The 25,731-nt window shown below is 35.3% G+C and overlaps 1 pseudogene; it reads right to left on the bottom strand.

The window, feature by feature from the left end:
- Positions 1-70: 70 nt before the first annotated feature.
- Positions 71-18,394, bottom strand: LOC149242250 (kinesin-like protein KIN-5C; annotated as a pseudogene).
- Between the last annotated feature and the right edge of the window lie 7,337 nt (positions 18,395-25,731).

Below are 25,731 nucleotides of genomic sequence, written 5' to 3'. Positions count from 1 at the left end.
GTTTAAAAAGCAAATTTCATTTCTATAGTTTATATTGCCACTGAATTTCAACAAAATTATTGGATTTCGATCATTGCACTTGAACTCCAATTCCAGCACACGACCCCAAGTTCCAACACCAAACACCAAGATATGATATAGATCTCTGAAGTACTAGTATGCGGCTAGGAATACAAATATGGCTTGAAAAAGTAATAGAAAGGGTAGACAATGAGACCTCTAGCTTATTTTTGACATTTTTGGCCTTGTGGGCATAGTCCACAGTGTTGACAGTTTCTTCAAGACAGTGGAAAGATGGTGAAACAATTATTATTATGCAAGTATTTTTCCTCCCACCCAATGAATCATGTAACAATCTTGTAAGTTTACTATCCCTGCACCCTTTTTCAAAGTTAGATACAAAATTACAATCTAATTTCATTCTCAATTACACTAAGGGTCAAACTACTTACATGACATAAAAAACTAACCCAAATATACCTGTAAGGAACATGTCCAAGATGCTCCACAAGAGCAGTAATAACACGACCTAATGTTAGTATGCTTTTGTTGATCTCCCCTACCTCCCTTGCACGACCCTGCAAAATTCATTAAATAAATTACAATTATTTTTTTTGTCTTTAGTCCCTCCCAGGATGTATGCAGTGTGCACTAAATATCTCACACATAATCTAGTTAAGTTCTGAATATTCAATTTTAGTTTTTCATGTTGTGTAGGTAGCAATATTTGACCACCAGATTCCAACCTTGCAAACCATAATCTATTAGATTCCATTCCAATTTATATACTAAGTACAAAAATAAGCTTGAACTTTACCATCTACTAAAAGTTGGATAGTTTGAATGACCTCACCTCCCTGGCCCCTAACCGAGATATGTTTTCTGAACGAACAAGATCAACCAAATTAAGCTTTCCGCATTTAATCAACTATTCTCCTTCTAGTGTTTCTTCTTTGATATGAATTGTGAAAGAAAATAATGGATGGGAGTGACTGTAAAGAAAGAAAAAAATTCAGAACTAGAAGTTAGAACTAATCCCATATCTGATGAGAAGAAACAATGTGGAGAGGATTTACTTTACCTATATTTCTTGTTGAGAAGTGTTTATGTTGTTCATCGCTTAGCAAAACTTCTTTCTAGTAAATTAAAGATTTCATTCGCCCTTGTAACTATTTATTCCTCAAGGCCTCATACAAGTACCCCACTTTTTGCATCCTCCATCAATGCTAAGGGATTTCACTATTTATCATCTAACATAACCTTAGATATCTCATCAGGTGAAAGCAAGTTAGTGATTTATTCATTGTACAACTCCAAGAAGGTGACAATGTATTCAACATTTTGGCTTTCTAAGGTGTCAAAATATTTTCTTAACATCCCTTGGAATCACACTAGCATTTGATGGAAGCTCCCCATTTGATTCACTCTACATATGCAATGGGTAAAATGGTTATACCTCCATCATCAAGTTTCCACCTAAGGCCAATGTATTGCTAGATCTGAAAATATAAACATTTTATAATTAATGACAACAAATAAATTAAGTGAAATTTAATAGGTGCCCCCTTGAGGATTTTTTGCTAGAAAAATAGTTAGAATTATTCAGTCATGATTTCAAACAAGTCTTTGTAGTGAAAAGTATAAATTGGAAAATATCAATGTAGCAATTTATTAGACAATTGAATGTAGCCCTAGGAATCATTAAAAAACAATCTTCACATAAAAGCATCAAAACTTACTGTTGACATTTTCCTTTCACCTTCCATGGTGTAAGTTTTTCCTGTGCCAGTTTGGCCATAAGCAAAAGATTGTGCAATTGAGACCTTCAAATACTTAATCTATTATTGAAATGAAAACTTGATCATAAAGATCCTTCTGTTGTTTAGATGGACCAAATACCTATAGTTTATGAAATTTTCATGTAGCTACATTTGTAGAGAAAAAGATATAGTAATATTTACATTACTTAATGCCACACTTTATAGTACATCCAAAAACTTCAACAAAAAATGGGATGAATATGTTGCAAGATGAATTTCAACAAAATATTCACTTTGTTCAGTGGTTACTTATTAAACATCTATGAAAATATTAATTGGAAAGAAAAGTAGGAATTTTCCATTTTTAGTAAGAAAGTAGGTCAAGGGCAAAAACTACATAACAAATAATTTATTACTTATAGAAACAAAGTAGTGCTTGTAGGTAAAAGAAAGTTACATGCAATATTAAGTACAAGAATATTATGTGTACTTAATCTAATGCAATACATACAATCTATACATACATGGATTACATAACATTTTTGTATTGATACTATACATAAAAACTGGAAGTACTATAAAACGGTAAATCTAACTCTTACTAGTAACTAAAACATATCAAACTGAAAATTATAACAAGTACAACAGATCTAAAATTCAAATCATGTCAATGTTTTATTCCTATGAATACAAGAAATACTGGAAGCTTTGAATCCTAATCTAATCATTCACTTCTCTCCCCTGAACTAAATGATTAATAATAGAGACCCTGCCTCTCTTTAAAGAGGAAGTTAGGGTTGTACACTAAAAATAACCTAACCCTAAGCACCTAGGTTAGAATGCCCAATCCGTATGCATACATACATGAGCTTCCCTTCTAGAGAAATGTGCCTAGACTGGAGCAGCCTACACATGCACCTCACCTTCACCTTCTCCTTGGGATCAACAACCAATCTATCTCAAACCCATTTAATGTTATTTTCCTGAATTTGGAAAAGTAAATCACAATAGAAAAACAAATTAGAAAGAGAACTTAACTAAAATAGAAAATTGAATTGAACCGAAATTTTCTAAATCTAGAACAACAATGAATTAAATTGGAAATAAACTAAGACTGAAGCATGCATGCGCCCTCTACTCCCCTACTTAACTATGCCTCCGTCACACTCTGTTGCACATAAGATCCCAAGCAGAATATTGTACGGATCTGCTGCTGTATTAACTTATTTTATGCAAACCAAAGTCTTGGATACATTCACAAGTGTCTGTTGAACTAACAAGTGTACCTCGGACAAAAAATTTAACACTCCCTCTCACCAAAAAAATTCTTCTCTACCAAGAAAACATTATCTTACTTCATCACAAACCTCCCCCCCACTGGGGCTTGATCAAATTGTTGACTTCCTATAAACCTAAAGAAACATGAAGCTAGATCATTGTTTCCTTCTATACTCTAAACACTCTTTGGAATCTTCAAGGTGAAAACCTTCGATACAAGAAATACTGCATCAACAACCTGCCAACATCCTTTTCCCTTCATGTCAACTTCACTGATCAAAGTCTTCCCACACCACAACATGAATTGTTCTAGATTTCCTACAATTATGAACTCATATGTATACATGGCCAAAACAAGTTTATCAGATCTATCAAATAAATAACTAGCATCTACACTAAATTTATAAAATCCCAGCATGAATACAAACACATTGATACCAAAATCCAAAACTAGTGATGCATGCATCAACCCATCCAAGGCAACTCCCACTTCCTCATAGAATACTTAAACCATTGGATTAAGTGTCTCATCAAGGCGAATTCCATATCCCTGAGAGAATGTTGAGAAATGACAACAAGAAATTCCATTTTAATTTGTCCTTGAATTAATCTACGAATTAAAATCGAATTATATTCTCATAACTTAATTAATTATTTCCAAGTAGCTGTTAAGACTAAATTCGATTTTAATTCACAATTTTAATTCAAACTTGTAAATAGTTAATTAAGTTTAATTGACTTAATTAGCTTAGGAATTTCGAGTTGGAAGTCTTTTTGTAGTCATGTATATGTTCTCCCTAAATTTTAGGGGTCCAAGATGAGTTTATTTGAGTTGTAATTAGATAACTTAGTTTGATTGAGTTATAGACAGTTAAACTAGTTCTAACTGTTGGTGGAACTAGTAGAGGTCTAGTAGTGAGTTGGTGCACTGGTGCATCCTCAGTGCTACTCCAACTAATTGAAGATTCCCTCATGAGAAACTCATGCATGTCAGTTTAGAGAAAGACCCAATTGAGACTAGAGTGCAAGGACAATGTACTATCAGTTGTAGAATGATCTGAGTTGTACAAATCATGCATGCAATCAGAAGAGGACCTAGATTTGGATTGCAAAGTATGGAAGAAGGAATTCCCAATTAAATATGGGCTATTCCTCTCAGGAATTGCGCAAGGAAATAAGGGCTCAACAGGTAACAAAAATTGGCTAAGTGTTGGTCAGTGCGGGCTTGTGAGGTAGAGAGTTGATCATACTTGTGTGTAATTGTTCTTGTGAGAACAAGATTTGTATTATCACTCAGATTTCTGATTAATGCAATAGATAGTCAGGGTTTTGAGCAATGGATTTCCCCAAAGAAACAATTGTGTTATGTGTCTTTGATTATCTTCCTCTTGTCGATTATTGTTTTCATCGATCATTGGTTTCCGCTATTTAAAGAGTAGAGTAGATTCTTGTCTTGTGTTTTAGTACATTACATGAGCTGTGAATCTACAAGAAATTCTACATGGTATTAGAGCAGAAGACAATATACTAGAGGAGATTTTGAAGTTTTGAGTTTTGAGTTACAGGTGAAATTCGAATTTGCAATACATACTTTAGGATCAGCAGATAGTGTTCTATGGTTTGCGGCTCGAGTATGCCTTGGAATGAAACTCAAATTATATAGCCTGGAAGGACAGAATAGAGGCTGTGCTAAAGGATAATGGCCTCAAGGAATTCATTGATAAAGACATTCCTAAACCAGCATCATCAGATGCACAAAATCTAGCTGAATGGAAAAAGTGTGTGGCGAAGGCGAGGCAGATAATCCTTAAGGGAGTTCGAGACCACATTGTCTCGAGTCTTCATGGGAAGGAAACCCCATATGCTATGTGGAAATCATTGACATACCTATTCCAAAACAACAATGACCATAGGAAGTTGGAGCTGAAAGACAAACTTCAAAAAATCAAGATGGAGAAAGGCGAGACCATTCCTATATACTTGACCAAGTTCTCTCACTCTCATGATGAGCTTGGAAGTGTTGGAATAATTGTTGCCGAGGATGATATGGTGAGGCTAGCTCTCCTAGGCCTTCCTAAGAGTTGAAATAACTATCCGGACTCTGTCAGTGGGAGGGAGAAGCTGCTAGATTGGGAACGACTGTGGTCGGATTTGATGCAGGAGGAGATCAAAAGGAACACCAGATATGGCTCCTCATCAAAGACTGATGATGAGGAAAACTGTGCCTTAGCTAGTAAGGCAAGGATAGGGAAAGGGAACATGTTCCATTCCAAATTGAATTCTTTCCATGGAGTTAAGAAGAAAGACACGTCGAAAGTTAAGTGCTTTCATTGTCACGAGTTGGGCCATTTTGCTACAAATTGTCTACTCAAGAAGTCCAAGAAGAAGTCCTCAGGAGGAGCGAGGGGTGAGACTTTGGCCTCTCAATTTGAATTGGAATTTACTCTCATTCCATGCATGATGTCATCAATTATGGGTAGTGTATGGTACCTTGACAATGGAGCTTCATTCCACATGGTGACAATGAGTTGTTTAGTTACTTGGAGGAGAAATATCTCCAGATGCATATCGAGATGGGTGACGATGAGAGGTATAGTGCTACTGGATTGGGCACGATTACTTTTTAGAGGGAGAAAAGTGCTCCTCTCACCTTGAGGGATTTTATGTATGTGCTTGTGTTGAAGAAGAACTTAGTATCGGTCACCATGCTTGAGTATAGAGGCTACGATGTGATTTTCTCAAAAGGAAAGTCGTTCCTTCGATACATAGTCACAGGTCAAGTAAAGAAGATATGGATTCAAATTAATAATCTCTATAAGCTGGAGGTAGAAGATTGTGCTGCTTTGAGCACAAAAGCAGAGACGATGCATAGTCGAGACGTTGATGAGTTGTGGCATAGGAAATTGGGTCACTTGCATCATGGGTCTTTGAAAATCATGCAACAGATCTCTACTGGTCTTCCCAAAGGTACGCTAAAGCAAGTTGATACATGCAAGGGGTGTACTTTGGGAAAATGAACCAAGGCTTCCTTTCATGACATAGACAATCGAGCATAGGTGACTCTAGGGCGAGTCCATTCAGATGTGTGTGGACCATTCTCGACAACTTGTACGACCAAACACGGGTATTATGTTATTTTTTATGACTTTTCTTGTAAATGATGGATATTTTTCATGCAGAAGAAGGATCAAACTTTTAGAATTTTTTTTGAATTTAAAGCATTGGTCGAGAAAGAGTCTAGAAAGAAGGTTAAATCTCTAAGGATTGATAACGATGGCAAGTATGTCTCAAATGAGTTTAAGAACTTCTGTGCAACAGAAAGGATTAAATAGGAGATGACGACACCCCATAACCCACAACAAAATGGGGTGGCTGAGAGGAAAAATAGAAGCATTGTTGGGGAAGCACGAGCGATGTTGCATGATTAGGGCCTACCACTACACTTATGGGCTGAGGCATGCAACACAACGGTTTATTTGCGAAACTGTAGCCCACACCAAATTCTTTGGAAGAAAACACCATGTGAGGCTTATTATAGTAAGAGACAAGATGTTGGTCACTTCAGGATTTTTGGTTCATCAGTATATTTCCATGTGACCAAAGATGCATGGAATAAGCTTGAGCTGACAATAGAGTTGGGGATATTTGTGGGGTACACTGATACACCTCACAACTAGCGGGTGTATTTCCGACCAACAGGATGACAGTGGTTTGTAGGGATGTCAGATTCGATAAGGAGAAGGCCACGAGAGATTCCCTTGAGAGGGATCTTGAGATAAATTCGGTTGAGGAGATTTTATCTTTTAAGTTTGAGGAGTCTCAGATTGATGTGGAGTAGCCACATGTAGAGGATTTAGGAGTGGAGACATCCACTCAGGCAAAGTCTTCCAAAGATGGGAGAAAGCACACCAGAGAGATTGACACACTATTGCATGATACACAGGAGAATATGGGAGCACCCACATCTTAGCACAGGTGGAGGAGATCACTTGAGAGGTACACTGGATACATGGATCTTATGAGTGGATGTGTTGAGATAGAGCCATCTTCCTTCATGGAAGAAATGCAACAACTGGTTTGGGTTGATGCCATGGTGGAGGAGTATGAGTCTGTAGTTTGTAACAATGTTTGGGATATGGTCCTAAGACCGGAAGAAAAGTCAGTGGTGAGATCCTGATGGCTCTACAAGGTAAAGAAAGCTGCATATGGTAGTGTGGAGAAGCATAAGGTTAGGTTTGTGGCCCGTGGATTTTCACAGGTAGAGGGGATTGACTATGATGAGACCTTTGCTCTTGTTGCAAGGTACTCATCGATCATATATATATTGGCTATATCAACATAGATTGTTTGGAAGATACATCAGATGGATGTGAAGGCAACCTTCCTTAATTGAACGATTGAGCAAGAGGTGTACATAGAGTAGCCTGAAGGTTTTGAGACCTTCAACCGTGAGTCACATATGTGCCGGCTCAAGAGACCGTTGTATGGCTGAAGCAAGCACCCCGTACTTGGTACACCAGGTTAAATAGCTACTTCACCCGGTTGGGCTTCACCAAGAGTGAAGCAGATGTGAACCTGTACCACATAGCGGTGGAAGGTAAATTGTTGATCATTGTGTTATATGTTGACAATTTGATTTTGACAGGTGATGGTCAGTTGATCAAGTATTGCAAGGAGGACCTTGCAAGAGAGTTTTGAGATGAAGGACATGGGGCTCATGCATTACTTTTTGGGCATGGAAGTATGGCAGGGTGATGGGGGATTGTTTGTCTTAGGGAAAATATGCCAATGAGATACTCAGGAGGTTCCGCATAGAGAGCAACAAACCCATGGTGACTCCTCTAGCTGGTAACTGGAGGAAGGAGGATGCTACTTCAGGGGAAGTAGTAGAAGATGCTGTTTACAGGTAGCTTGTGGTTCCACTCATGTATTTGGTGAACACACGACTAGATATGTGTTATTCAGTTAACCATCTTAGTCAAGCGATGGTTAAGCCTACCAAGATCTATTGGAAGGTGAAAAAGCACGTGTTGAGATACCTCAAGGCAACTACTAAGTATGGATTGTGGAACAAATAGACAAAGGGAGTGAAGCTTCAAGTCTTCACCGATGCAGATTAGGCAAGGATTCCATTTGATAGCAAGAGCACACCAGGAGGGACGTTTAGTATTGGGTCAACAATAGTTTCTTGGTACAACATGAAACAAGGATTGTTTGCACTCAATTTGTTAGAGGCAGAGTACATGGCTGCAAATCAGGCAACATGTGGGGCCATTTGGATGAGGAAGATTCTGGTTGGTTTGTTTGGTAAACAGATGGATCCAACTGTGATATACTGTGATAATCAGAGTTGTATCAAACTCTCTAAAAATCTATTTTTTCATGATTGGTCCAAGCATATTGATATCCGATATCATCATCTTAGAGCTTGTGTATTGAGGCATATTATGTTGTTGGAGTACATTCCCACAAAGGAGCAAGATGCTGACATTTTGACAAAGGCATTGTCAAGATGTAAATTCGAGTTTCAAAAAGACAAGATCAGGGTAGCTGATAATCCTTTTCTTGTTGAGAGGGAGTGTTGAGAAATGGCAACAAGAAATTCCATTTTAATTTGTCCTTGCATTAAACTGTGAATTAAAATCGAATTCTATTCTCACAGCAACTTGTAAATAGTTAATTAAGTTTAGTTGACTTAATTAGCTTAGGAATTTTGAGTTGGAAGTATTTCTGTAGTCATGTATATGGTCTCCCTAAATTTTAGGGGTCTAGGATGAATTTATTTGAGTTGTAATTAGATAAATTAGTTTGACTAAGTTATAGACAGTTAAACTAGTTCTAACTGTTGGTGGAACTAGTAGAGGTCTAATAGTGAGTTGGTGCACTGGTGCATCCTTAGTGCTACTCCAGCTAACTTAAGATTACCTCATGAGAAAATCATGCATGTCAGTTCAGAGAAAGACCCAATTGAGACTAGAGTACATGGACAATGTACTATCAATTGTAGAATGATCCAAGTTGTACAGATCATGCATGCAATTAGAATAGGACCTAGATTTGGATTGCGCAGTTATGGAAGAAGGAATTTCAAATTAAATATGGGATATTCCTCTCAGGAATTGCGCAAGGAAATAGGGGCTCAGCAGGCAGCAAAAATTGGTTAAGTTTGGTCGGTGCGAGCTTGTGAGGTAGAGAGTTGATCATACTTGTGCATAATTGTTCTTGTGAGAACAAGATTTGTATTATCACTCAGATTACTAATTAACGCAATAGATAGAAGGGGTTTTGAGCAGTGGCTTTCTCCAGAGAAACAATTGTGTTATGTGTCTTTGATTATATTCCTCTTGTCGATTATTTTTTTCATCGATCATTGGTTTCCGTTGTTCAAAGAGTAGAGTAGATTCTTGTCTTATGTGTTAGTACATTACATGAGTTGTGAATCTACACGAAATTATACATAGAATCCTTTAGTAACATCCTTATCTTGGAAATCTTCTAGACTCCTATCAAATACAATCAAGGAATCAATCATTGATTCCACAAATAATTATGTAATTGTCTCCCTGGGCTAAACAAATTCTCCTCCATCATGGTATCGTACCATACTTGTTCAACCAAATCTATGAATAAGCAGTAAAGGCCACTTTTTTACTTTTTTTTGGATTTTGTCTTCAATGGTAACTTGATGACCCAAGCTCAACCAAATACTATAAATATATCATGCAAGAAACTGAAAGCAAGCTCTTCATTAAATTAGGAACATACAAGATATAAATTAACTCAAACATCACTTTAAGGCATCTAGAAAGACGTGGAGGTCAATCCCTTAACAATATATGTGGCATACTCCACATGCATTCCCCTCACAAGCCATATGTATCAAAGCTCCATTGCGCATATTCCACTTGATACCAAAAACCATGTTTCATGGAAAGTCATGACACCATAGATAAGGTAGTATCAAGCTTGGAAGTCAACTCATTCACACTTTAAGCATCTACACTTCCTGCTAAGTCACATGACACAGGACACAGGACAAATAAATACAAGTGTCCAACGTGAGATAAGATGACCTCAAATACAACATACAAAGAATATATATATGAGTATGTGGAATTCCCTATTTTGTGAATTCCACATACAAAAATGGAATTCACTATCAACACACTCTCAACCCTTCTCAGGTCTACATATGACAATTACTAAAATGGATGTGCCTCAACCCCTAAAGTTACTTGGGATTCACACCCTCTGAAATATTCTGAGATATAGTCTCTCCATACACAATGTTTGGAAACTTTCATATACACCACTCTAATACCATGCTGAAATTATCAACATGCGGTAACAATCTTATCAATCTGACCTAACCAACCTACTTAGGATAACAGAAAAATGAAATTACTATCAAAACTACAATTTGATTTTTATCAGGAATGGAAAGTTTGAAATACATCAAATTGAAAATCATAACAACAACTCCAATAGATTTAAAATTCAAATCACATAACTGTTTTATTACTCCAAAAACAATAAATACTAGAAGCAATATATCTGAACTCTAATCACTCACTGATCTCTACTGAACAAAATGAATAAGAATAGAGACCCTACCTCTCTTTATAAAGGAGGCTTGGGTTGTACACCAAAAATAACCTAACAATGTGCACCTGGGTTAGAGTGTCCAACATATGCAAGTGTGCTAGCCTCCTATAAAACTTCACCTAGATTGGAGTGGGATACACACACAACTTGCCTTCACCCTCTCCTCAGATCAACAACCCGTCTCTAAAAGCTATATAGTGCTCTTTTCCTGAAACTAGAAAATTATAGAACTTCACCTGGATTTGAGTGGGATACACACACACCTTGCCTTCACCCTCTCCTCGGATAAACAACCTCTTTCTAAAACCTATGTAGTGCTCTTTTACATAAACTGGAAAATTAAATCATAAATAGAAAAGCAACTCAAAAATAGAACTGCACTGAAATAGAAAACTGACTTAAACTAGAATTTTATAAGTTTGGAATAGTAGGGAACTAAAAGTGGCATAATGGAAATAAACTAAGACCAGGGCCCTTAATTTCACCTACCTCACACTCTGTTGCACACAAAAACATAAGTAGACTATTGTACAATGTAAAAACTTGCCGATGTGTGCTCCCAGACCTTGGACACCTTTGGAGGTACCTATTGAACTGGAAAATGGTCTGCTGTAACTCCATAAATAATGGTGAATTGAGAGGGAAACATTCCTAGTTAACTGTCAGCTAAAGAGACTGTAATATATATATCTGTCAATATGCTATGTATTTTTTTAGAGAGTCGAGACTACACAAATAGATGTTTGTAACAATTATCATTAGCATCCTACCTTTCCCCTTTTGTTGACAAAAAAACATATATTCTTGCAATATTCTTGTGATTAATAATGGACTCACCAATTGAATTTTGAGCTCATCCTTGACCACTCGATAAAACATAACCAATTGGTTCGAAACCATTTGATGAGATTTCCACTTTTCTAAATGTTAACAATTTGCTGCCAACTAGTATGATGAGACTTTCTTGATGCATTCTGTGCCAATTCCAACAGTTAGAACTCTACTCTAAAAGTACCATCACGAAGAGGATTGATTCTCAAATTTATTTTCTTAGAAATAAATCCTTGTGAAAAAAACAAAATGTGTTTCTCGTCAAGAAAATTGAGATCCTACCCTGAGCTATATAAAATTCTCATGATTTAGGAAAACACTTGGAAAAGATTGCTCAAATTTTAAATAAAAAATGGCAAGCATAATGTTCAAAGAATTTGAAGGGAGACTTTAAACCAATTTGGCTGAAGGAGACTTGCAAAAGAGTCAAAACTTGTCACCTAACGAACTTATTAAAAACAATTCAAAATTTACTTGGGGTCAAGGTCATTTGTTTAAGATGTTTACAAAAGTTATACACCGCTGAAGTGTTTCTCAGGATCTTAGGAAGAAATTGATAAGGATTGGACCTGGGTCCCATAACATTTTGAAGGTTAGATTTGTTGAAAACATTTTCTTTTCTAAACATTAAATGATCCAAAATTAGATAGGTATAAATTTACAATGCTAATAATATTTTAAATACAAAGAGAATATGACGCAAATGCTCCAAAAATCTAAAAAGCTTGGCAAAGATATCAGTTTACAAGGCTTCCTCGGCCACTTCAAACCCTTTCAAAGTGTCTGAACCTTTTCTACCTTCAAACCAAGGATGGTTTCCAAAATAAAACCACGTTGAGATAAAATATAGGTGAAACAACCTAATTTTCCACTACATCTTCTTTATATGCAATGTTTTAAGTTTCCACACAACTACAATACATCTTGTCACAATGTCAATATTTTGATGCATAGGAATTTTTTCATTATTTAGCATTCATAATGGATTTGTTTTCATATTTTCCCATCGAATCAAAACTAAATGATGTGAGGTATTTCTTTTTGTGCATATCAGATTAAAAGTGAGGATTACAAGCCTCTATTAGATGAAAATATAACATATGTCACTTCCTCCAACTCTAGAAAGAAAAATAACTTCGGATTTGTATCCAAGGCAAGCTACATAATCCCTATTTGAAGGAGAAAGCCAAGATCACTATTACTGTTAATCTTGACAGTGTTGAAAAGTGTAACTAGGTTTGGTTTTAATAATGACATGTAATTGTGACTTTTGTAAATGATGTAATGAAGAAAATAAAATTATTTTTGTAAGCCTTGCTTCATGGGTTTCATGAGCAAGTAATTTTATTTTAGATGGCTCCCATTGAGAGCCTTAGAATTGGTCATTAAAATTCAAAGAGTCTATGTCATGTATGAAGAACCCTTCTTGGGGATATAACAATGTATTTGAGTCTATAAAATGTCTAGAAAACCCTCCAATGACAAGCACTAGTTTTGCTCTTGAAGTTAGCCTAAAAATAATGAAGAATTCATGTTGACTCTCCATGGAAAGACACACCCCTTAATATGGACATGTCAACTTATTTATAGCACAAACTACTATATATATAAGTGCAGGCTCTTCTCATTTCAGATAGAGAAATCCAAGAATATCTCTGAGATTTTCAGATGGCAATTACAGCGAGAAATTTAGAAGTCTCTATGTGGTTTCATAAGGGAAGTGGTAGTGAAGATAATTTCAAAACTCTATTACAGTCATTAAGTAAGTTGGAATCTCTATTTTTTGTGGATAGATACAATAAGAAGGTACAATGAACAGTTTGGGAAAATCATAGTAAAGGGAATTCAAACCCCTCTTGAATTCGAGAATATGAGCACAGTGACTAGTTTAGATCTACTTGATCGACATTTCAGATGAAATGCAAAAGAATATCTTAGTAAAAAGGATTCGGTCAAGTGTACAAGCTGACAGAAGATAAGCTTGGTGTCTCCCTGTCTCAGTGGCACATGAACTGTAGAACGACAACATTGATGATACAACAACTCGTTGCAAACACAATTCGTTGATGGTATTACTGTGTTGAGTTTCCATCTCAGAGAGAAGGGCTCGGTGAAAGAACTAGTGAAGTCAAGAGAACAATGAAGATCTCGGTATCAAAGGCAGTGATGAAGATCTTGGTGATGACAAAGTTAAAATGAAAGAAAAGGTGACTACCAAGAGAATTTGTGTCTTGATCTTAGAGAGGCTACTAGGTCAAGGTCTTGGTCTTGGTATTCGTCAATTGGAATCTCTATAAGAAGAATTTGTGCGGGTTTTCCTCTCAAAGAGTGAGAGGTTTTGGCCCTAGCTAATAGCCTACATTCTCTGTCTCTTGTTTGTTTATGTTCATGCATTGGTATCTGTTTGATGAAGAAGAACAATAATAATATAAGTAAATAAGATTGTAATATAAAGAAGTAAAAGCATTCACAAGAAGTCACTAATTGAAGAGAAATCACCTAATAATAATGCCCTAGATTTCTCAACAGACAGAAGGTCTGGGACATTACCATGTTGAATGTAAATGTTCAATATATTTGCTTGCTGGTAATATTTTGATAGATAATAACTTCTCGCTCGAAGTCATTGCATGTCACAACCTGAGGCACGTTAATTCTCCTTTCTTCCTTGTTGAATAAACTGATTAACCCAACTAAATAAAAAAACTCACCATAGAAGGACCAAAATCCAGACAAAATACTATAAATAAAATGCAAGTAAAAAATGAACAATAGTGAAAAACTTGCATACCTGCAACGGAGTAGAACCTAGACATTAACACCCTTGTCCTTCTTATGGCAGACCAAATTTTTTTTATTGTAATATCGAATAATGGATGAAGAAGATCCAAAGGAAGAAACCTAACAAAGGATCAGGCGAGGAAATGAGGGTTTGGGAATGGTGAAGAACAAGGGTTCCAGTTTGAAAATCCGCGTTCCTGTTCACATCCTGAGTGCCTTGCGCTCCTACATTTTTTGATTTTGAGAGGGTTTCTTTCTCTATTTTCTTTGTATTATCTCTCTCTATACTTCCTATTCATTCACGAGAGGCACATTTTTTGATTTTGAGAGGGTTTCTTTCTCTATTTTCTTTGTATTATCTCTGTCTATACTTCCTGTTCATTCAGGAGAGGGACAAATGAGAAGGCAACATTGATGTATCTATTGAATTTCAACTCTTCTTCCTTCTCTCTTAATGTTAATAATATATAAACTAGAAATTGCAATAAGATGTGCAAAGGAAGGAGTGGGGGAATGTGGGAGGTAATAATCAAGCAAGCGATATGGATATGGAGTTAATGAGTAAAGTTGAAATTAAGGTGGAAATTGAAATATTTCATATATGGCTTAGATTGATTTTTTTTTATTACTATTTTTTAATTTGTTAATACATGTATTATTTTATTGTGTTTAAATGTAACATTAAGTGACAAAATCTCCTTAATAATGGGCTCTAGAGCACTTCTGGCACAACATTTATTCAAGTGGGCATTAAAACGTGTTAATTATAATAAATATTAAACTTTTTTTGTTATTAATATTTTTTTAAATGTCACATGTCAAAGGAATTACACATCTCCCTTTTTTTTCCTCTGGAAAAATCCATAAATATTTCATTAATAAGCAGAAATTACATGAGACTGTTTTTACAAAATATTGACAGTTTGTGCTGTTAATTTGCATTACCACGCAGGGTAAGCTGTCTGAGCTGTTACAGTAGCCTGTTCGTCACATATCTAGCCAAAAAATTATCAAAAATTTCAGTATGAATCTATATATATACTGCTGTCATATATAAGCGGTTCCCTTTATGCTGTTAGATGACCCGAGGTTGGGTATCCCGGGTCTATATACGGACGGTGGAAAAATCTTTGTTCCTGCTGGTCTTTGATCTCTGTAATCTCCCAAATGCCTTTGTCCATCAGCGCTGCCTCCTTGGATAATTTGTCGGCACCTTTGTTATGTTCCCTGTAGATGTGAGAGACAGTAATATTGTTAAATGCTGATTTGAGAGCAAGAGCTTCATGTAAGATAATGCTGAGAGAGTGCATGTGACATGTAGCTGTGCCATTTATCCAATTAATGATGATCTGAGAATCCCCAAATATATTGATGCTAGTGCAGTGGTGTCTCAGTGCAAAGTGAAGTAAGTGGCGAAGAGTGATGAGTTCTGCAAAGTTATTGGTACCGGCACCCAGACCGGCCTTGATTCTGAATTGATGATGCTCTGATACATTTAGGATGATGCCTCCTCCACAGCTTTGCAAGTTAGCAGCTCCATCGAAATATGCCCAAGGCATACTTTGATCGATGGGAGGGGGAGGAGTAGGTTGACGAGATGAAGGAGGAGGCGGGTCGGGAAGTTCCTTCAGGGCAGATATAATCCCGGCCTCAAGCAATGGCCAGTGTATCGGCTTGTTTTCAAATATCGCTCTGTTTCTTGTTTTCCAGATGGTCCAGTTTACAATGATGGGGAGATTGATGTTTTTCGAGCCTTTATTTTTCTTTTCCCATTCTGTCCATGCGTTGATGAGGTCTGTTCCGACCCAATCACCAGAGTAGTTTATGAAGGGCTTGAGGTTTTGCCAAAGATTCCATGTTGCTCGGCATTTCAGAAAGAATTACACATCTCCCTTATACTTGAATGTAAAAAATAAAATTATATTAACATGAGATCAACTCAAAATCTATATCCTTATATCACTATTTAAAAGAAACAATTTTTCTATTAAACAATTAAATAATATAGATGATAAAATTCTATCAAAAACTATATCAACTCTATCAACCTAATTATAATTAAAAAAATAAATAACATTGAATTAGTATTTTCAATTTCAAATTAATATTTAAATTTATAATTTTTTTAAAAGTAATTTAATATTTAAATTAAAAAAAGGTTTGTTTCACAGAAGAAAGTGGTGTTGAAAGATTGGAAATGAATAATTAACATCATGTTAATAACCAAGCAATTAACGAAACAGCATAAAACCAAGTACATTCCATCCTATGTACTTGCTACATTTTAATCAATGATAAATATTTTATATAGATTTGTAGATTGAAACTATTGAAATGGCAAGTCTCCAAGTTTTTCGTTTTAATCACAAACTTAATGACCATGGATGCCCTAAAACCATTGTAGTGCATTAAATGATTCCCTTACTCGGTCAGATATTTCTTTTCACAAGTAGTGTTAATATAGTCACAGACTATTTTGATAAAACAATTAGATAAATAAAAATATTAATAATTAACATATTTTTAATATTTTTAAATAAATAATAATAATTTTTTAATTGATATAATTATCTTATATAGGAAAAAAATAGAATTATTTGTGATGTAAATGAAAAGGAATTTTCAGTTAAAACTGCATCTACTAGATAATTTATATTTAAAAATATTTAAAAAATAATTTTGAGAAATGTTTATTTAGACAATCACATAATTTTTTTTTTATTTTAAAGTTTTTCCTTTGAAGGTTATGGTAAAACTCCCATTGACATTTATCGAGATTTCTTGTGTAATAGATGTTAACAAAAATTTATTAGAAAAAAATTATGTACATTATATATTTATTTAACCACCATAAAATTAAGTAACAACGACTATAAAATTACTTAACAAAAATTAAGTAGAATAAAAATTGCATTTATTATTATGTGAATAATTTTTCAAGGTGTATTTTCATAGTATCAGTTTCTCAAATTATTGTTTTCCACGAGTGTCTTTCGCCAATCAACTCTCTCAGATTTGAGTAACAAACACCAGACAATATTAAGAAAAAGCTATTACAACCATCATGTCCCACAACTACATGAGTGACCATCACATGCCACTTTTTGGAAAAGTGGATATCAATCGCATTGCCTCCTTCAGATGGCACTTCTAAGATGGTGAGTGTGCAACTGAATTGCACTTTCTCCTTTACCTAGAACTTCTAACATGATGATTGTGTAGTTGAGATGGTCATTGGGGAACACATGATTTTATAGATTTTAATTTTGTGATGAACAAGATCAAGGTTTAAATTTAGTTATACACTTGCGTTATGGATCTCACTTGGAAGTTCTCCAATGACAAATATTTATTTTGATTTTGAGATGACCAAGTTCAACGTTCAAATGTAATTTTATGTTTATTAAGCACCCACTTTCACATTCTCATTTGGAAGGTCTACACTTCTCAAATTTGCAAATTTAAAAAAGATTAAGCTTTCGTGGTTCATCTTATAATATACCTAACATATTTACAAAAGCAACCAAAATTAGATTGCAAAAGAATTGAAGTCATAAGCCAGTTGATGTATTGTAGTAAAACTAAACCAATGTTTTATGAAATGGGATAAAAGTCAATGTGTTGCACCAGTTGGTGCAGTGTAGTAAATATGAACCAACGTTTTATAAAATGGGCAGTAGACAAATGCATTATATAAAAACACAAGTGAAAATATATACCTTTCCTCTTGAACTTATTTAAAATCCTGAAGATGATAAAAAACAGGCACCAAATCTTATGTCCTCACTTCAACAATGCAATTTCGAATTCTTTCAAGTTCAATCTCCCAAGATGATGTATCAATTTCTTGAGATGTATCTTTATTTGAATGTTCCTTGTTCATACCATCATGTATCATAACTTGGAAATACATTTGGGATTCCATCTGACAAATTTAAATTTAAATCAAATTCTAAATTACAAAATAACATACGGGGTTCAAGATTACAACCATATCTGGGATTTTTCCCATATTGGGGTCCTTGATCGACACATTTTCACTTCAACATTTGAAAGATACCAGCGGCGCTTCTCTTCAGAGTTATTCCCTTCTTTTCCTGTCCCTCCACTACCAATAGAATGAGGAATAATGGTTCCATTTCTATAGCCTCCCAAAGCTTGTTTTCCTATCTTCCCACTTAGGGTTCCTTGTTTACAAGATTATCAATGTTCTCTTCTCTATGTCCTGTTTGGAATTTGACAAACATCCCACTTTTGAAGTGTCTCAACCACAACTCTCAAATATTATTCTTGGCTTAGATCACAAGGGCCACTACCCATTCCAGGAACAATATTACCATAATACGAAGTGTCCACTCCATTATATACATGGAAATAATATTTTACCAAATGTCTAGAAGGAAAGAAAACCCATAACTAGTTTTTGAACTAAAATTTCCAATATTAGATTGCATGGTATGGCCACCCCCAGTATGGCAAACAACAACAATAGCACTAGCAGAAGAATTTGTCTTGCTTGTTGCAACAACTGCAACACCACTCACAATAACCCGCCAACAAACATTACCATTCTTTATCATGTTCATAATATATAGAGTGATGGGAGGTGAAGGTGGTGGAAGAGGCTCTTGATTGGCCCTTAATAGCCCAAAGCATGACCACTAAAATACTATAGGACTCAGTACAAGGGAGGATACCCTACTTCCATCCATAAGTGTTCCCTCAAGGGTATGTAAGAAAACCCCACCAAAAGGTGATATAGCAAACAAATGGCTAGTTCCTCTAGATGAACCAATGGCGATCCAATGATTGTCATCACTAAAACTTATATCTGGTATCACCTGTTTGTGATGAGAAGATTTAGAGATAAAGAAACTTGATGTATGAAAAGAACATAACATTAAGCATAAGACACAAGTTCTTCATTTAATAGGGATTTGCGGTGTACCCACATCACGCCCCTCGTCATCATTGAGCATGTTCATAAGCATGCAAACCTGATCATGCAACCACACATTCTCGCATTTCACATCCAATCATTTGGATCGTTCCTGTTTAAGCTGGAGCCGAAGCCATTCCATCGTCTTGCATTTTTATTTCAATTGCTCGTTCAATCTGTCTATTTCAAAATCCCGCCAAAACAAATATAGGGATTTGAACCCGACACCTCTTGAATCCAAAACGAGTAAAATATAAATAGAGGAGGCAAACATAAGAGGCAGAAGCCTTATGTTCATGTCTTGAATGGTGGGTTTGGTAGCTTTCCTTTGTTTATAATTCATTAATGAATCTACTTGTGATGTTACTGAACAATGGTTTCGGAGTAAGGTTGGTTGTGAGGTGGGAAATGGTGGCACGCAGTGAGGCGATGATTAGTACAGAGTGGAGGTTAGGGGCTGAACCACATAACATAAGCTTCCTTCAGCGTTGGTTCCAAGTTTGACGGATACTGATTGTCTCAAATTAACAAGGGATTTGCACCTCGTCTCACCCCTTATTTGACATGCCATTTAGACGGGGCAAAGTTACAAACCACAGTGAAAATGTCACTGTAGTGTAGACAATTTAATATTCAATCAACCCTACCTGTGGATGAAGATTTCATTGGCTATGTTCATGTTTTTTTGGAAGTATTATGGCCATAAACGACTCGTCCAGGATGATTTCTCATGGCCACAAGCACACTGGATGGAAATCCTCCTGAGAAATGATTATAACACATAAAAATGGTGAGATAATAGGAAAAACCACGCTACGAATCTGGCAGATATTAACGGACACTGTCCATACCACGTGTCCATTTCTAATTGGAGGAAGGAGGACGAAAATGGAGGCCTCCTATTGGCTGGGGTGAACAATGTCTGCTCACCCCAAGCCTGCAGAGAAATGCATATCGACATAATAATAATGGTAAAGATATTTTTTTTAGTTTAGGTGGTAATTCATCATTTTCAGACAATTTTCAGAGAGCATGAAAAACTAAAATTGAATATTCATAACTTAATTGGATTATGTGTGAGATATTTAGTGCACACTGTATACAGGAGGGAATAAAGATAAAAAATTAAGTGTAATTTATTTAATGAATTCGTCATGTGAGGGAGGCATGGGAGATCAACAAAATATTACTAACATTAGGTCGTGTTATTACTACTCTTATAGACATGTTCCTTACATGTATGTTTGAGTAGTTATGTGGTATGCAAGTGGTTTAAACCTTAATGTAATTGAGAATGGATTTAGATTGTAATTTTGTATCTAACTTTGAAAAAGGGTGCAATGATAGTAAACTTACACGATTGTTATGGGATTCGTAGGGTGGGAGGACAAAGACTTGCATAATAGCAATTGTTTCACCATCTGTCCACTGTCTTGAAGAAACTCTCAGCACTTTTGACTATGCCCACATGGCTGAAAATATGAAAAGTAAGCCAGAGGTCTCATTGTATGCCCTTTCTATTATCTGGTATAGCCATATTTGTATTCCTAGCTACATACTAGTACTTCAAAGTTCCATTTTGATTTGGAGTGTCTTTGGTGAGTGTTTTCTTTTCATTTTTCCTTGTGTGCTTTTATATGACAAGAAAAACCAAAAACATTTCATTGTTGGTTATTGGCACATTTGTTTGAGTTGGTTAATATAGCTTGGTTTGGATTGGTTTTCTTCTTGAAAGATATTAGAAAGTGTGTTTTCTCATTTACATCTTGCATAGTGAGTGTGTTGTATTATGATTGTTTGAAAAAGAGTGAGACTCTATCCTATTCATAGGTAGCATTCATTAAATTAAAAGCAAAACATAATATTGCAGATATTTCTCTTTTGATTTAGAGCCATCATGCCTCATCATATATTCACTCCATATCCCTTTGAAGAAACAACCAACAAAATTTATTAGTTAAATTAAAATGAATCAAATATTTTTTCTTTGGTTAGGCACACACACTTAGCTAGGAACTAAAGCCTTAGAATAGGATTGAAGACTTAACTCTCTAAGGCCATAAAAATTGAGACTAGAATCATTACCAAGTGAAAATCCATTAGTAGCACAAAGTTGTTCAAGAAATATCCTCTAACATAGGAGTCAAGCACAAGGCCACATTAGGTGCACATTGAGGGATCGTCCCCTCTCAGGGTGTTCTTTGGTGCCATTGTTGACTGTCATGCCTGGCATCTGTTGTGTGAAGTGGTATCCATAATGGCTAGTCTTTAGGGTTCTTATACAAGGTGACAAGGTGAAGGTGAAATTCCAAGAGGAATGAAAAGGAAATCCATATTTTATATCTCCCTTACTGGAATGATCTATTGGTATCTCATTTATTAGATCCTATGCATATTTTCAAAATTGTCGCTGATTCTATTTTTAAAATATATCGAGCAAAGATAAATACACCTTATCATAAAGGAGAGATATTTCTCTTTCGCATACCAAATTTGATAGAAGACATTTGTGGCAAAGTAAGGAAAAAAAATCATATGAAAAGGCTCCATGGATACTAAAAAAGAAAGAGTTAGATCAATTGAAAAATGTGATTCGTTCAATAAGAACACCCACTCGATATGGATCATCATCATTGAATAAGTTTTTACAGTAGAGGGACATATCACAGGTTTCAAAACACATGATTATCACAATTTTATGAAGGTATTAACATCAATTAATTGTTATTCTTATCATTTACTTACTAAAAAATATTTTGGTATATTATGATAAATCAATACTAATGAACTATAATAAATTGGTTTGATAGCATATCATGCCACTAGCAATAAGAGGGTATTCATGCCTTACAAATGAATTGAGGAATGTGAGATGTCTATTGTCAACCTTTACGGGGTATGTGGTTGGTTGATATTTATAAGGTTTGACGTGGTATGAAATGTTCCTCTATATGATACAATGATATATTATATCTCATTCTAAATGTCATTAAAAATTCATACTAACTTCTTGATAATATCTAATTAGGTGGGTGATCTCTAAATAGATCCATGAGTCTAAAGTGCCAAGATGGAAGAAAAAAATCACAGGAAATGTATGTGTATTTTAAAAGGAGCTCCCTACAAGTTTCATGGACCTACAGGTCTATTTAATTATACATCTAGTTGATGACATTGAAATGGCAGGTTTCGTTTCAATGAGATGGATGTTTTATTTTGAGATATACATGAAAACCATAAAAATATATGTTTGACAAAAGGAAAATCCAGAGGGTTGCATGGCTGAAGGGTATATACTAAATGAAGCATTTTTCTTTGTAACGCCTCCTCCCACATTTACCCACTTTCATCAGTTTTTCGAGGTAAACATGAGCTAAGGATCACTATGATATGACTCAACCTCCTATGTGACCTTAAGGAAATGGAGTTGACAACTGAAGACCTTATTGACTTCCCTTAGATGCCACATGACCTCCAGGAGTAACCCAACCCATGAGACAACTCACTTTTTTCGTGACCTTGAGCCCCAGTCACTCCCTTGTCAATGCATCCATGTGACTATGGGTTCCCAGTCGCTCCCATAGGCCTGAATTAGTGCGAATGTGGCCTTTTTGTGCTCGTGATTTGCCATAAAATGTGGAAATTAAGGCTACTTTCCAGGGCTAGGGCTAAGACTCTGCCCAAAAATCCATGAATCTTCCATAAATCATAAAAGACACGAAGACAATGCTTACAAACCAAAACTGAAACCAAGACTTGACTTGACCATCCCCAACCAAGACTGACATTTTGTCAAACACTTGGTAGATATGCAACCTACAGGTTATGAATGAAAGTATGAACATAAGGGACTGAAAACTTAACTGAGGTTTAACAAGGATGGTCTCTATCTTCTCACATTAACTGTCATATCATCAATTAGGTTTTGCATTCATTATTTATTCAATTATAAGTAAAAACATGAATAGAGCCATGACTAAGAACTGTCATATAACCATGCTTATAACCAACATATAACTAGATAAATAACAAACAGAGAACATCCATTAAAGACATATAATAACCAATAAATTTCTTTACTAAAAACAAGAGAAACTTAGCTTTTATTAACCATATGAAATTACCAACCAGGTTCGGGACTTCCATGTTCCACCTGACCATAGATTTATTGAACCATATGTTTCTTTCAGCCAATCACCCCTGTGCCATATTCCAAGCATGAATGTGGGATCTCATGGGATAACCAATCCAAAGACAACCAAGGGAATCTAGAGGTTAAACCATCTCCACCCTCTCCATACCATGATTACACTTAAATCGGTGCTGAGATCACAAAACTAAACCAAGCTTGGATTCCTCATAATTTCTTCACCATCCTTGAGGATTTTTCCTATCTCCACCCCCAGGCTTTACTATGTATCCTGCCATTACTGGTAAATGGATTCCTAGGCATTTGGGATTTTTCTTGAGATCACCTCACCCCATATTCCAAAACCATTCGACAATCCAAAGCTCAAATCGAGAAAAATCCCATCACACCATGGATATCTGAAATGGAAAGGCTAGGGATAAAATCCACTGTCAGTCCTGGAAAAATCCATGCCAATGATAAAAAAGAACCATATACCAACGTGATACCAACATGCACATACCATGCACATCAAAATCAGTTGGGAAATGACACATGGAATCTATTACCTGCAAATATTCCTGCTGAAGGTGCTTGATCCTTGCCTTCATTTGCTTTCCTTGTCCTTCTTTCCTTTTCTTGCTTTTCCTTTCCTTTCCTTGCTTTCTTACTTTCATTCTCCTCTTGGTGCTCTTCTCCTCTTTGAATATAATTCCAAAACTGAATTGACAAAAAGGTACCAGCTGATCCTTAGAAGCCTTTTTATTAATGAGGCCTCTATTTTCTTCAATTTTCCATTATTTTCCTTCATTTTCATCCTCACATGAAACTTGTGACCTTTCACCTTCCTTTTCTCCTAATTTCCATTATTTTTCATAAATAAAATGCCAAATAATGCCTCTTTGCCTTTCGAAATCCTTATTGATTACCTTTGCCAATTTCCCTTAGCCATAAAACATAACAAGTGATGCCCTCTAGAATAATTTGCCCAACATTCAGCTTGGAATAAGTTTCCTTTTCCCGTGGTCTTATTTTACCTTTATTAACTTTTATTACATGAACTTTTAACCCGACACTGTTACATTCTTCCTATGTGAATTCCTTGGTAAATATTTTGAAGATGGTGCACAATTTTGGGATGAAGAACGTGCATTAGGTATTATAGATGGAGAAAAGCCTCAAACTAATGGTGTTCAAGAAGTAATTGGTATGTAAAATATTCATTATTACATAGTTATTTTAGAATCATTTACTATATAATTTTGGGCTTCCCGAATTGAAATAATAATATTTAAAGTTTGAATTATACATGTTGATGAAGCATTGTGCTCAACAAGTTTGTCCTCTACCAAATGGGATACATGAATAAATGGATTGATATGTATGATATAAAAAAGAAAAAAGTTCTAGAATCAAGGAAATAATTTAAGATATCAAACCCAAGGAATACCCCACTTCCCATTGATATTTCCAGTCAAAGGGGAAAATATTGCACAATAGAATGGGTTTCTAAACAAATTAAAAACTGAATAAATGAGGAAGGAATAGATGCAAACATAACAAAAGATGAGATCAACATGTGCAAGGGATGTGAAAAAAAGGTAAAGTTTGAATTCTTACAAAAATTTGTTTGAATACAGTAATCACACTATTAGATATTTAATTATGCACGGTTATATTTATTTGCACTCAAACAAATGGCTTGTTACATGTGAGGAAGTATCCTGCAATGTGGGCATACGCTCATCATTATTGTGTAGAAAGGGTAGGTGCAAAAAGCTGGTCCTTTGATTGTGGGGTCGTGGTTGATTTCAAGCAATCAAGTCGAGCAAGTTCAAAAGATAAAATGATATTGAAGGGAATCTTCAATACATTGGAAAAATACAAGAAATTATTGAGTTAGATTACCACTCTTTAAAATGTTATATTTTTAAATGTCAATGGTATGACACATTTAACAAGACACAAAGACATGATATCCATAGTGGATTGTTTTCTATAGATTCATCAAAATACCTACCACATGATAAGGAGCCTTATCTTCTACCAATTCATTGTGAGCAAGTATTTTTTCACTAAAACAACATAACACATATAATAAATAATGGTCATATGTAATTTTTTAATTAACTTTTTATTGTGGATATATACATGTTCACTGATAATAAAATTTGGTACCACTAGAGATCTAATATATTTATCTTCTTCACATGCAGGTTTTTTTCTACATAGATATTTGGGATCCAATATGGATATTTTGTATTCATTATGATCCAAGATTAAGGCATATATTTGATGATGCATCAATCAATACAAAGGAAATTAATGATGACCAACCAAATATAGTTCAGGAATCAGGGAACATAGAAAAAATTGGCATCAATGATGATGTTCAAGACGAAGATGTT

The sequence above is a fragment of the Pinus tabuliformis genome, chromosome 8 (assembly GCF_031772625.1).
Source record: "Pinus tabuliformis cultivar Carrire ecotype Pingquan chromosome 8, CPIR1, whole genome shotgun sequence".
Taxonomy (NCBI): Eukaryota; Viridiplantae; Streptophyta; class Pinopsida; order Pinales; family Pinaceae; genus Pinus; species Pinus tabuliformis.
Note: the sequence above shows the minus strand (reverse complement) of the source record. Positions and strands in the feature narration are given on the sequence as shown.